Source organism: Meriones unguiculatus, chromosome 17 (assembly GCF_030254825.1).
Source record: "Meriones unguiculatus strain TT.TT164.6M chromosome 17, Bangor_MerUng_6.1, whole genome shotgun sequence".
NCBI classification, from domain to species: domain Eukaryota; kingdom Metazoa; phylum Chordata; class Mammalia; order Rodentia; family Muridae; genus Meriones; species Meriones unguiculatus.
The window spans coordinates 64,860,085-64,873,461 of NC_083364.1; positions in this window are offsets into that span (position 1 = coordinate 64,860,085).

Here is a 13,377-nt window from a genome sequence, read left to right on the forward strand (position 1 = left end):
AAATATCAGTTTTTTTTGTTTAAATAGATGTCTTGCATAGAGACTAGGGAGTTATGTTATAAAGGGTAAAAATTGATAGTATTGTGTGCAATCAAAAATTATTTTTATGGTATAAAATATTCATAAATTTTATGATCATGGAATAGAATGTCTTGATTTCTCATGGCCATTTTCAAAAGCTAGATTTTGTAAATAATTTTAAAGAAGGGTCACTCCTTATTAACCAGTTTAATCATTCTGTCTAGTCATAACTATGGTCTTGAACCTATCTGAATTCAAGTATCTTCTAAACTTGCAACGTAAGCAACAATTGGATTTATCTCCAGCCATAAAATCATTATTAAATTTAATTCATTCTAACTATAAAATATAAATGGATTTGGGAAAGTGCATTATAAAATGAAAGATAAGGTTATTAGTTCATAGTCACGGAGTGTATTGTCTTCAAAATAAATTCTCCTAACAGATTGGCCAAGAAATAAATGAAGTCACCATGTAGTAGTTTAGAAAAGTCTCACTAAACACTCCGGAAAGGGTAGGAATGCACAGTTAACAATGACTAACCAGGCCCATAGGAATTCATGACTTCATATTGTCCCTGTGCTGCAGTTGTACCACATGTGACTGTAAGACATCTTGTGGCTGCTGTCCTAGGTTGCAATTCATACTAACAGATGTTTGTGGAGGAAATTATTTGTTCAATTTGTTTATGAGTCAGAGGATTTTTGTCTGAGCATAATTACATGAGGAGACCACAATTTATGAATGGCTTGTATTCCAGCAGTCCATTTCTGAGTCAGTCGTTTGGGATGAAGAATATATATTTTATGTATAAGCTAGTTTAAATGTTACTGTTTCCCAAGAAGACCACAAATAGCTGCTTTAATCCATTACTTGGCTGACAGAATCTGTAGCTTGGTCCCAAGTCTCTGGAGAAAGGATTTGGAGAAAAACACCCCACTCTGTTCTTGGTCAGGTTATTTGTTTTGAATCTACATAAGAATAGACTTTTCTCTTTCTAGATTGACTTTTGCAATCTTCCACTACCCCCCACCCCCGAAAAAAACACCTCCATTGACATGAGTGAAGTCTGACTCATCCATGACAACTTTTATGCTATTCTAAAATCATGAGCCTTTCCTTAATCAGCAACAAGACACTTAGGTTATCGTAAAACAATGAAGAATCCTTCTTTTGTTATAACCCTAATAAAATTAATAATAAATATCCCAGTAGTATTTCTAACTTTATAGTAGAATATCTGTTTATATAAATTGCAGTACTTGGTGTACTTTGTTATTCAAAAAGTGAAAAAAAAATTCCATATATTTTAATGTCATGGCATTCCCTGGTCAAGGCTAACATTCTGGTTGTTCAGTGCCTGAAACCTTGCTTGAGTCATCACTTCTAATTTTTTTAGTTACTTTTTTTTCCTTTTTGCCCTTTATAAACTAACATATTCTTGAAAACTTTTACCCTTCCACTTCTATTTTACAACCAAAGATGAACACATAGTTAAGAAAAAAATAGCAAAAATGGTTTTATTAGTGCATAAATTGCAGTTTCTCCGATTGAACTTTTCTTCTGACAAATAGATGTCCTATTTAATTATTTTGTTTGTTTTCTTTCTATACTAAGCAGTGTACCAATAGTCAGTCTAAAACTCAGTATACTGGCTGCAACCTAATTAATCCTCAAAAAGTATTTGAGAAATAAACTTTTAAAATTGGTCTATATTTCAAACATGTACTAGTAGAGGCATGAACGTACCTGAGTTAAAATACGCCCCTAAGACTTGCCATATATTTAGAAAAATGGGCAACATGGCCCTTTGACCATTGCACTCCAGGCCCTTTGTGTGCCTTTCGATAGACATAATAATTAGCTGTAGTTTTTATTACAAATAATAATTACTCTCTGTTTTCTCACAAAAAGTCGTTTTGGTTTACTTCATTTGGTTTACTTCTGTAACAGAAAAAAGAAGTGAAAAGTTGAGAAAGGAAACTAGTATTGTTCCCTGGGCAAATCCCATCTGCATTTGAGAAAATTTGGCATGCTTGTAAAGAAGACTAATTTAAATAAGGAAGAATACATAGAATCGGAGCTCCAAATTTGCTTCCCACATGTGTTAGTGAAACTGAAACACATGAAGTACGTTACAAGAAATCTGAATTTACAAACAGCACCTGACGTGAGGGCACCACAAAGTTCTATCCAGTGAGCTAATGCCACACAGTGCGGTCGCCATGAACTTATAATTTGTACAGACAGTCATGTTGGATCCAAGTTTATGACTTAAACAACTCTGTCATTTGTAGAGTATTTGGGTGGCCCTTTCTGATTTACACGTGGACGCTGACATATAAAGCATGGGTATGTGAGGTCTGGAGAGAACAGACAGCACACAGCAGATGGAGTGGCTTGTGTATTATTAGCAGGTATCAGTTAACATACAGCCATGCAAAGCCTTGTTCTCCACTTGACTCACTCAGGACTATTTAATGCTATTAATTTCATACTTGAAGCCTGTGGCAGATGTCAATTCTTTTCTAATGAGTCTTCTGCTCTACATTTTTCAAACATTGTTAAATTAATTCTTTAAATGCTGCTTTTGACAGACCACATTGTCTAAGGAACCCCTCAGGATTAAATTCATTGTAACAATCAATAGCGTATTTGTTCCAAATACTTGCATAAAATTGCAACCTTACAAAATGTATTACTTCTACATTAAATTTCTCAAATTGAAAGCTGGTCAGTCCACATATTTGTTTAGTAAACACATCGACATTTCTTTTGAAAAGTGAAGTTATTCACAGAACTGGGAAATTCTCTTGGAAACATTTCTGCTCACTAAATGTGTGCATCTACATGGACACCTGCATAAATGCCTGTGTCTGTTCCTGTGTGCATGTGTTCACAGGTGTGTGTGTGTGTAGGCCAGAGGTCAACTCTTATGAATGATGTCTACTATCCACCTCATTGAAGAAGGCTCTCTCTTGCTTCTCTGATGTTTAGCTTACTCCAGGCTTCATCAAAGTTAAATACCCTAGTTCCATCTCCCATCTTGAGCTAAAATGTAATGCTCGGATTACAGATGTGGCTTCTTATATGGACTCTGGAGAGCACACTCAGTTTCTAAAATTTGTGAGTAGCATATTTACCCACTGAACCATTACCCCTACTACTCGTGCCAGTTTTAAACAAAATTTTGAGGCAATTCCTTTGGGTTGTAGAAACTATCATTTTTATGCATTTCATGTATCAAGAAATAATTGTTCATCTGTGCTATCAATAAGAACAGGTAAGAAACATTTCTTTTAGGTCTATCTTATCCTAATCTATTCATTAACACATTTCACAAGGAAAATGGAGCATAAGCACATTAATTACTTACTAATATCTGAACATTTGGGCAAAATCACAGTAGTTTGGGGTGGTATGTGTGTCTGTCTCATCTATGTCATTATGGTAGCATAGAGGAATTAGTGAGCAAAGTAGCTAGCACAAAGTTGTTGTCAATTGTCAAAACAATGAATCTTTCTGGAATGAAATGAGTAGCTTCTTCTCACTCATGTTTGATAATCTATAAACATTTGTGGTTTGATTTTCAGACCTAACAGTAGTACAGTTATCTTGAAGCCTGGTCTGTAATTCTGAGTTTTCCTGGTTTTGAAATCAGACCTCTCCCCCAGTACTCCTATGTCCCCTACTTCTGTTATCTTTAAGCCATCTGCCAAGCTCACCCTGATTTTTGTTTGTTTTTTACGTCTGATCATTCAGTTTCACTTCTGGGGACTCACTTTTTTTTTTAAAAAAATAGGATTTTCTCATGCATTGGCATTGACTGAACTGTGTGGTGTCATAAAACAGCCATTTCTCTTGACATTATGTAGGATTGTGAGGCAAACCTAGTCAACAGAAAGAACGGTGATGCCTGAGCTCTTATTTCCTTGAATATCCTCTCTATTTTCAAAGGAATGCAAAGAGAGATTTTCTTGATCTTTATACTTTGGGGTATTGTGACAATAACAGTGATTCCTTGAATGAAGCTACCATATGTTACTAACCCAGAACTACATTAAGTTGTTAATTGGTCAATTTGAAGGCATGCTCCAGAATCTTTTTGTGTGAACTGATAAATAGTAGATTAAAATCTGTTTTTTCAGGCTATATTAGGATGGGTCTACGAAGACTGCATATAAATTATTTAACAAATGGTCAATGGATGCTCTGTGGTTGGCCAGTATCTTGGTGGTATGGTTTTTGGATATCTAATAAATTATTGCCACTTGGGGGAGTTCGTATATATCATCCTTTCCTTGGTTCACAAAAGTGACTAATTCTTAAAGAAGCAAAATAAATTGTTAGCATCAAAGAAATTAACTTAAAAGAGTTTCACTATAGACAAAGGAAATGTCAAATGAATAACTAAAGAGAAGTTTACATCAGTTGTTTATTACAGAATGCTGTGAGTCATTATAGGATCTACATAATAAAAGATGCATGTTTTCCTGAGATTTTGGTTCAAATTGTAACATATGTTTCCATACAGAATGCTGAAAATTTCTGATTGAACAAAGCATTTATGGTGATCACCAAACACGTTTACAGGGAGAAAATAGAAAAAAAAAAAAAAAAAAAAACTCTCAAGGAATAATCAAAACAAGATGGCCTTGATCTTGTTGCATTTGCTTCCTTCCAAATGTCAAATAGAGTTCCCTTGTTGTAGAAATGGCTTGGATGCTGAGGGATGGATGAACAAAGCACCCCAGATTTGTGGATCTAGCGGATCTTGACAGGTTGCTGTGCACAACATGATTGATTAGTGGGACGAGAATAGAATTGAAAAGCAAGATGAAATCTTGCCAACCTGTGGGAAATGAAGTTTCTATTAATCTTTTAATTAGGTTTTGAATACAATGAGCTGATTTTTGGTTTTTAGAGTTTGTTCATCACTTTGATAAATTTAAACTATTCAGCAAAAAAGACAAAAAAAAAAACCTTATTTGCTGTATAATCATCAAGTCTACCCCATGGCATACAGGACAAAGAAATTGCATTTTTATTTGAGGTAGCTAAGCAGTTTGATTATATTCCTTTCTTTATCGTAGAGAAGGAGGCCTTGATTTTTTGTCCTATTTTTTAAATTTAATTTAATTTTTTTTTTCACCAATAGTGAGATGACTTAGGGCAAGTTAAGTTTCTTGAGCCCCATTTACCCATTTTATCTTATTTGTAAAATTGGATAATGTTCCCTACATGTGAGCATAATTATTTTTAAACTCTAGTTTAATAACTAATAAGAAAGTATTGAAGTACTGCTTGGTTTCATCTGTGATTTTATTTTATTTATTTTTTTTGTTGTTTAATGCCTTTAATTTGTTCTACTTTCATAAAAATAACCACTAAATTTCAAATGTACATATGTGTGATTAATGTATTAATGTATTTATGTAATTTTGACAAACCTTTTTCTTTTTTTATTTTTTTTATTTTTTTTTATCAGTTACATTTTATTAACTCTGTATCCCAGCCATGTCCCGATCCCTCATTCCCTCCCAGTCCCTCCCTCCCTCCCTCATCTCCACCGTGCCCCTTTCCAAGTCCACTGATAGGGGGGAGCTCCTCCCCATTCATCTGATCCTGTTTTATCAGGTATCTTCAGGACTGGCTGCAAAGCCCTCCTCTGTGGCCTAACAGGACTGCTCCTCCCTTCGGGGGTGGGGAGACCAAAGAGCCAGTCATTGAGTTCCTGTTAGAAATAGTCCCTGTTCCCCTCACTTTGGGAAACCAATTGGTTACTGAGCTACCACAGGCTACATCTGAGTGGAGGTTCTAGGTTATATCCATACATGGTCCTTGGTTGAATGTCAGTCTCAGAAAAGACCCTGTGCCCAGATATATTTGGTCCTTGTGGAGCTCCTATCCTTTCCCCATCAGACTAACTCCCCTTCTTTCTTATGATTCCCTGTACTCTGCCAAAGGTTTGGTCATGAGTCTTTGCTTTGAAAACACTGCTAGTTAGAGTCTTTCAGATGCGCTCAGTAGACTCCTGTCATACGTTCAATGCACATCCCATCTGTCTTTCTAAACGAGGATTGATCATCTTACCCCATGTCCGCTCAATTGATTATCTTTTTTAGGTGTATAGATTTCATTATGTTTATCATATCTTATAGGTCTATATAAGTGAGTATATCCCATGTTTGTCTTTCTCCTTCTGGGATATTTCACTCAGAATGATCTTTTCTAGATCCCACCATTTGCCTGCAAATTTCATGATTTCCTCCTTTTTGATTGCTGAGTAGTATTTCATTGTATAAAAATACCACAATTTCTGTACCCATTCCACCGTTGATGGACATCTGGGTTGTTTCCAGGTTCTGGCTATTACAAATAGAGCTGCTATAAACATGGTTGAGCAAATGTCCTTTTTGTGTACTTGAACAAACTTTGGGTATATACCTAGCAGTGGTATAGCTGGGTCTGGAGGAAGCACTATTCCTATTTGTCTTAGAAAGCGCCAGATAGCTTTCCAGAGTGGTTGTACCAGTTTACATTCCCACCAGCAGTGGAGGAGGGTTCCCCTTTCTCCACAACCTCTCCAGCATGTGTTATCGCTTGAGTTTTTCATCTTGGCCATTCTGATGGGTGTAAGGTGATATCTCAGGGTCGTTTTGATTTGCATTTCCCTGATGGCTAATGAGGATGAGCATTTCTTTAAGTGTTTTTCTGCCATTCGATATTCCTCTGTCGAGAATTCTCTGTTTAGCTCTGTTCCCCATTTTTTAATTGGATTACTTGGATTGCTGCTTTTCAGCTTCTTTAATTCTTTGTATATACTGGATATTAGTCCTCTGTCAGATAAAGGGTTAGTGAAGATTCTTTCCCAATCTGTAGGCAGTCATTTTGTTTTGATGACGGTATCCTTTGCTTTACAGAAACTTTTCAGTTTCATGAGGTCCCATTTATTGATTGTTGCTCTTAGAGCCTGTGCTGTTGGTGTTCTGTTCAGGAAGTTGTCTCCTGTGCCAATGAGTTCTAGGCTGTTCCCCACTTTTTTTCCAATTGATTTAGGGTATCTGGTTTTATGTTGAGGTCCTTGATCCACTTTGACTTTAGTTTTGTGCAGGGTGATAAATATGGATCTATTTTCATTTTTCTGCATGTAGACATCCAGTTGGTCCAGCACCATTTGTTGAAGATGCTGTCTTTTTTCCATTGAATGGAATTGGCTTCTTTGTCGAATATCCAGTATTCATAGGTGTGTGGATTTATTTCTGGGTCTTCTATGCGGTTCCATTGATCCTCCTTTCTGTTTCTATGCCAATACCATGCAGTTTTTATTACTGTTGCCCTGTAGTACAGCTTGAGATCAGGAATGGAGATACCTCCAGATGATCTGTTGTCGTACAGGATCGTTTTGGAGATTCTGGGTTTTTTGTTTCTCCATATGAAGCTGAGAATCTTTTTTTCAAGGTCTGTAAAGAATTGAGTTGGTATTTTGATGGGAATTGCATTGAATCTGTAGATTGCTTTTGGCAGTATGGCCATTTTCACAATGTTAATCCTACCAATCCATGAGCACGGGAGATCTTTCCATCTTCTGATATCTTCTTCGATTTCTTTCTTCAGAGACTTGAAGTTTTTCTCAAACAGGTCTTTCACTTGCTTGGTTAGAGTCACACCAAGGTACTTTATGTTATTAGTGGCTATTGTGAAGGGTGTTGTTTCCCTAATTTCTTTCTCAGCCTTTTTGTCTTTGGTATATAGGAGGGCTTCTGATTTTTTTGAGTTGATTTTGTATCCTGCCACTTTGCTGAAGGTGTTTATCAGCTGAAGGAGTTCTCTGGTTGAATTTTTGGGGTTGCTCATGTATACTATCATATCATCTGCAAATAGTGACACTTTGACCTCTTCCTTTCCGATTTGTATCCCCTTGATCTCCTTTAGTTGTCTTATTGCTCTGGCTAGGACTTCAAGTACTATGTTGAAGAGATATGGGGACAATGGACAGCCTTGTCTTGTCCCTGATTTCAGTGGGATTGATTTAAGTTTCTCTCCATTGAGTTTGATGTTAGCTATAGGCTTGCTATATATTGCCTTTACTATGTTTAGGTATGTGCCTTGTATCCCTGATCTCTCCAAGACTTTAAACATGAATGGGTGTTGGACTTTGTCAAATGCTTTTTCGGCGTCTAAGGAGATGATCATGTGGTTTTTCTCCTTCAGTTTGTTTATGTAGTGGATTACATTGATGGATTTCCGTATGTTGAACCACCCTTGCATGCCTGGGATGAAGCCTACTTGGTCATGGTGGATGATATCTTTGATGTGTTCTTGGATTTGGTTTGCAAGTATTTTATTGAGTATTTTTGCGTCAATGTTCATAAGAGAGATAGGCCTAAAGGTCTCTTTTTTTGTTGGGTCTTTTTGTGGTTTAAGTATTAAGGTGACTGTGGCTTCATAGAATGAGTTTGGTAGTGTTCCTTCTGTTTCTATTTTGTGGAATAGCTTGAGGAGAATTGGAGTTAGCACTTCTTTGAAGGTCTTGTAGAATTCTGCGCTGAAGCCATCTGGTCCAGGGCTTTTTTTGGAGGGGAGACTGTTAATGACTGCTTCGATTTCCTTGGGAGATATAGGGCTATTCAGTCTTTCTACCTGATCTTGACTTAGTTTTGGTAGATGGAATCTTTCAAGAAAATTATCCATTTCATTTAGATTCTCAAATTTTGTGGCATATAGGCTTTTGTAGTATGACCTAATAATTGTTTGGATTTCCTCAATGTCTGTGGTTATGTCCCCATTTTCATTTCTGATTTTGCTGATCTGGATAGTTTCTCTCTGCTTTTTAGTTAGTTTGGCTAAGGGTTTGTCTATCTTGTTGATTTTCTCAAAGAACCAGCTTTTTGTTTCATTGATTCTTTGGATAGTTTTATTTGTTTCTAGTTGATTGATTTCAGCCCTTAGTTTGATTATTTCCAGCCGTCTGCTCCTCTTGGGTGTATCTGTTTCTTTTTTTTCTAGGGTTTTCAGTTGGGCCATTAAGTTGTTTGTATGTGATGTTACGAATTTCTTCTTGCAGGCACTTAGTGCTATAAGTTTTCCTCTGAGCACTGCTTTCAATGTGTCCCATAAATTTGGGTATGTTGTGCCTTCCTTTTCATTGAATTCTAGGAAGTCTTTAATTTCTTTCTTTATTTCTTCCTTAACCCAGCTGTCATTGAGTAGTAAGTTGTTCAGTTTCCATGTGCTTGTCGGCTTTTTGTTGTTTCTGTTGTTGTTGAGGTCGAGCTTTAGTCCATGGTGGTCAGATAGTATACAAGGGATTATTTCAATCCTTTTGTATCTGTTGAGGCTTGCTTTGTGGCCCACTCTATGGTCTATTTTGGGAAAGGTTCCATGCGGTGCTGAAAAGAAGGTGTACTCTTTTGAGTTTGGGTGAAATGATCTGTAGACGTCTATTAGGTCCATTTGATTTAGGGATTCTGTGAGTGCTTTTATTTCCCTATTTGGTGTCTGTCTAGTTGATCTGTCCCTTGGTGAGAGTGGAGTGTTGAAGTCTCCCACTATTAAGGTATTAGGATCAATGTATGATTTAAGCTTTAATAATGTTTCATTTACGAATGTCGGTGCTCTTGTATTTGGGGCATAGATATTCAAGATTGTGATGTCCTCTTGGTGGATTTTTCCTTTGATGAGAATATAGTGGCCCTCCTTATCTTTTTTGATTAACTTGGGTTGAAAGTCTATTTTATTAGATATTAGGATGGCTACTCCAGCTTGTTTTCTGGAACCATTTGCTTGAAAAACAGTTTTCCAGCCCTTTACTCTGAGGTAGTGTTTGTCTTTGTTGCATAGGTGTGTTTCTTGGATGCAACAGAATGTTGGATCCTGTTTCCTTAACCATTCTGTTAGCCTGTGTCTTTTTATTGGTGAGTTGAGTCCATTGATATTGATAGATAATAGTGACCAATGCATGTTAGTTCCTTTTGTAATGGAGTCGATGATCTAACCCTGTTTCATTGCTTGTTTTCTTTTCATTTTTGTTGGGATATTATCTGTATGCCCTGTTTTCTTGGGTGAATTTGTTTTCATTGGATTGGAGTTTTCCTTCTAGTATCTTCTGTAGGGATGGTTTGCTGTGTAGATATTGTGTAAATTTAGTTTTGTCATGGAATATTTTGTTTTCTCCATCTATGTTGATTGAAAGCTTTGCAGGGTATAGTAGTCTGGGTTGACATTTGTGATCTCTTAGAGTCTCCATGATACTTGCCCAGGCCCTTCTGACTTTCATAGTTTCTGATGAGAAGTCCGGTGTGATTCTGATAGGTCTACCTTCATATGTTACTTGGCCTTTTTCCCTTGCTGCTTTTAATATCTTTTCTTTGTTCTGTAGATTTAGTGTTTTGACTATGATGTGACGTGATGTGTTTCTTTTCTGGTCTAGTCTATTTGGAGTTCTGTAGGCCTCTTGTATATTTGTGGACATCTCTTTCTTTAAGTTGGGAAAATTTTCTTCTATGATTTTCTTGAAAATATTTTCTGGACCTTGGAGTCTGGAGTCTTCTTTTTCGTGAATTCCTATTATTCTTAGATTTTGTCTTTTCATAGCATCCTTGATTTCTTGGATATTTTGTGATTGGAACTTTTCTGATTTTACTTTTTCTTTGAGAGAAGTATCCATTCCTGCAAGTGTGTCTTCAGCTCCAGAGATTCTCTCTTCCATCTCTTGTATTCTGTTGGTGATGCTTACTTTTGTGGTTCCTGATCTTTTCTCCAAGTTCTCCAGCTCAAGGGTTTTCTCATTTTGTGTTTTCTTTATTGATTCTAATTCTGTTTTCATGCCTTGCACCATTTCTTTCATGTGTTTGAATTTGGATTCCTGTCTCTCTATGATGGCCTCTATTTCTTTTTTCATTTCCTTCTTATATGCCACTAATTTTTCCTCTACTTGTGTATCTATTTGTTTAGCTATGTTTGCCTGTGTTTCTTTAAGGATATTGTCTATTTCTTCTTTCTTTGCCTCCAATTGACTGGCCATCTTTTTGAAAGACTTGTTCATTTCCTCCTTATGAGCCTCAAATAATTGGGCAAGCATGGCTTTAAAATCATTTTCCTGTGCTTCTGCTGAATTGGTGTATCCATCGATATTGGGGTTTGCTGGTGAAGTCATGATGTCCTGATTTATGTTGGAAGTGTTCTTTCGCCTACCTCTGGCCATTGGCTTATCTGAAACCTTCCCTGTTTGTTTTTGGATTCTGCAGATCAGACTGGTGCTGTCTCTCTCTGGTGTCTGGAGAGTTCTTCAGGAAGCTGAGTACTCTCAGCGTGTGCTGAGGACTAGCTGTACCTGTGGGAGGAAAGTACGCAGGCGCAAACGGGGCAAATGCAAGCTTGTGTGTGCGCGCGCGTGTGTGTGTGTGTGTCTGTGTGTGTAAGTGTGCATGGATGAGTTTCTCGAGGGACAGAGTGATGGCTAATGTTGAACCCTTGAGTGTGTGGGAGGGGCTCTGCACTGTATATGTCGCAGGCGCTAATGATGATAGCAGCGCAATTTCTGGCATTAACTGTCTTAGCTCCTCAATCAGGCCCACAGGGCAGGAACTTCAATGTCCCTAGTGCCCCTGTTTCCCAAAGTGGGTATGTGGGTGGGAGGGGGGTTCGATGCCTGGCTTCTGATTTAGAAGGACCCAGGATCTGGGCAACTGCAGATTCTCAAGGGTGCACTCACTTACAGGCAGGTCTCTTGGCAGAGATCTTGGTATCCGGGGCTCTCTGCTCTCTGGTTTGGCCCTGCTTCTTTGGTGTGTTCCGCCAGTTCTGTGCTGCTGTCACTGCCAGGTTCTGAGGTCTTGCTGCAGCTGGAGATTTCAGGGTGGTCACTTCAGCAGGGATGGGGTAACCAGGCTCTCTGTTCTCTGGTTTGGCCCTGGTTAGTCTTAACCTGGAGGGCTGTGGTGCCCCGCCAGTTCAGTGCTGCTCCGCTGCCATGTCCCGCTGTAACTGGAGACTGGGTTGCTAGTCCCAATGCTTTCTGGGAAGACCTGGGATCTCTTCGTTGTGCTCTCCAAGCTTGGGAGGCCCAACGCCTGGTGTGTCCAGATTGTATGACGTTTCTGCCTGGTTTTGGTGAGTATATAGCGTATTCTCTTTCTCTGTGGGACTGGGCGGGCCGTACAGTCAGTGATGGCGATCCTGAGGAGCTAGTATGGTGTTTAGCAGATTCGCGCCCTGGGAGGATGGTGCAGCCGCTGCGCGAATCTGGGACTCCGGGGCACGTACTGCTGGCTTTTGTCTGCTGCTAAAGTGCTTGGGGCTCCGTCTCAGCGGCTGTATACCCCAGGCAGTTAGGTCTGTGCTGAGAAAGATGGGTCCGCTGTGATGCTGTGCCGAGGAGGAAGGAGGTCTGGGGGAAGGGAGTGCCCCAAGAACAAAGGATCATTTCTCTCCTTCCCCAAGCAAGTCTCCGGGTGACTGGAGGCCAAAGTTTTCACCTCCTGCGATGTTCTCTGGTGTTCAGAAAGCCTCGCTGTGGTTTTCCTGGGTTGGGGGTCCTTCCATTCTCCAACTCAGAAGATCAGGTATCCCACCACTCAGAAACTGTGTGTGCTAGTCGCCATCTTGGCTCCGCCCCCCCTCATCTGTGATTTAAAAAAAATTATTATTATTTATTTATTTATTTTGCTAACTGGAACTTTGTTAAAGTGCCTTCTGAATATTTATATTTATACTCATAAATCAGTGTTGCTTTCAGCCCGAACCAGGTAACCGTCATTTGCAATGGCATGCAGTTATTGCAGAGACCCACACCTGTGGGTCTTACAATTAGTGATTGTTGATAGTGAAGCCCTTAATGGGATGTCTGCATCTCCTCACCCCAAAGGCTCGGGAGACATTACAGAAAAGTTAGAGTTGTAAAAAGAATGTAAGAGCCTGAGGATGGGGAGGAGCCCTGTGAGGCACTATTTTTTTTCCTTTGAGAAAATTATTTGTTTTTGTTTTTTTTCTTTTTTTATTATTATTATTAATTACACTTTATTCATTTTGTATCCCCCCATAAGCACCTCCCTCCTCCCCTCCCGATCCCACCCTTCATCCCCTTTTTGTATGCATGCCCCTCCCCAAGTCCACTGATAAGTGGGTCTTCCTCTCCTTCTTTCTGATCTTAGACTATCAGTTCTCATCAGAAGTAGCCACTTCTGGTGAAGCACTATTTTAAGGATGCAGCACAGCCATTACACTTTTAAACTTAGGAGCTCACAGAGGGGGCTGAATTAATTTCTGACTGAAAGTGTATCATTAACAGGAACATGGGCAAGTCATGGACCTTCCTGCTGTAGACCCCATAGAAATGGCGTCATGTTCCTTTGG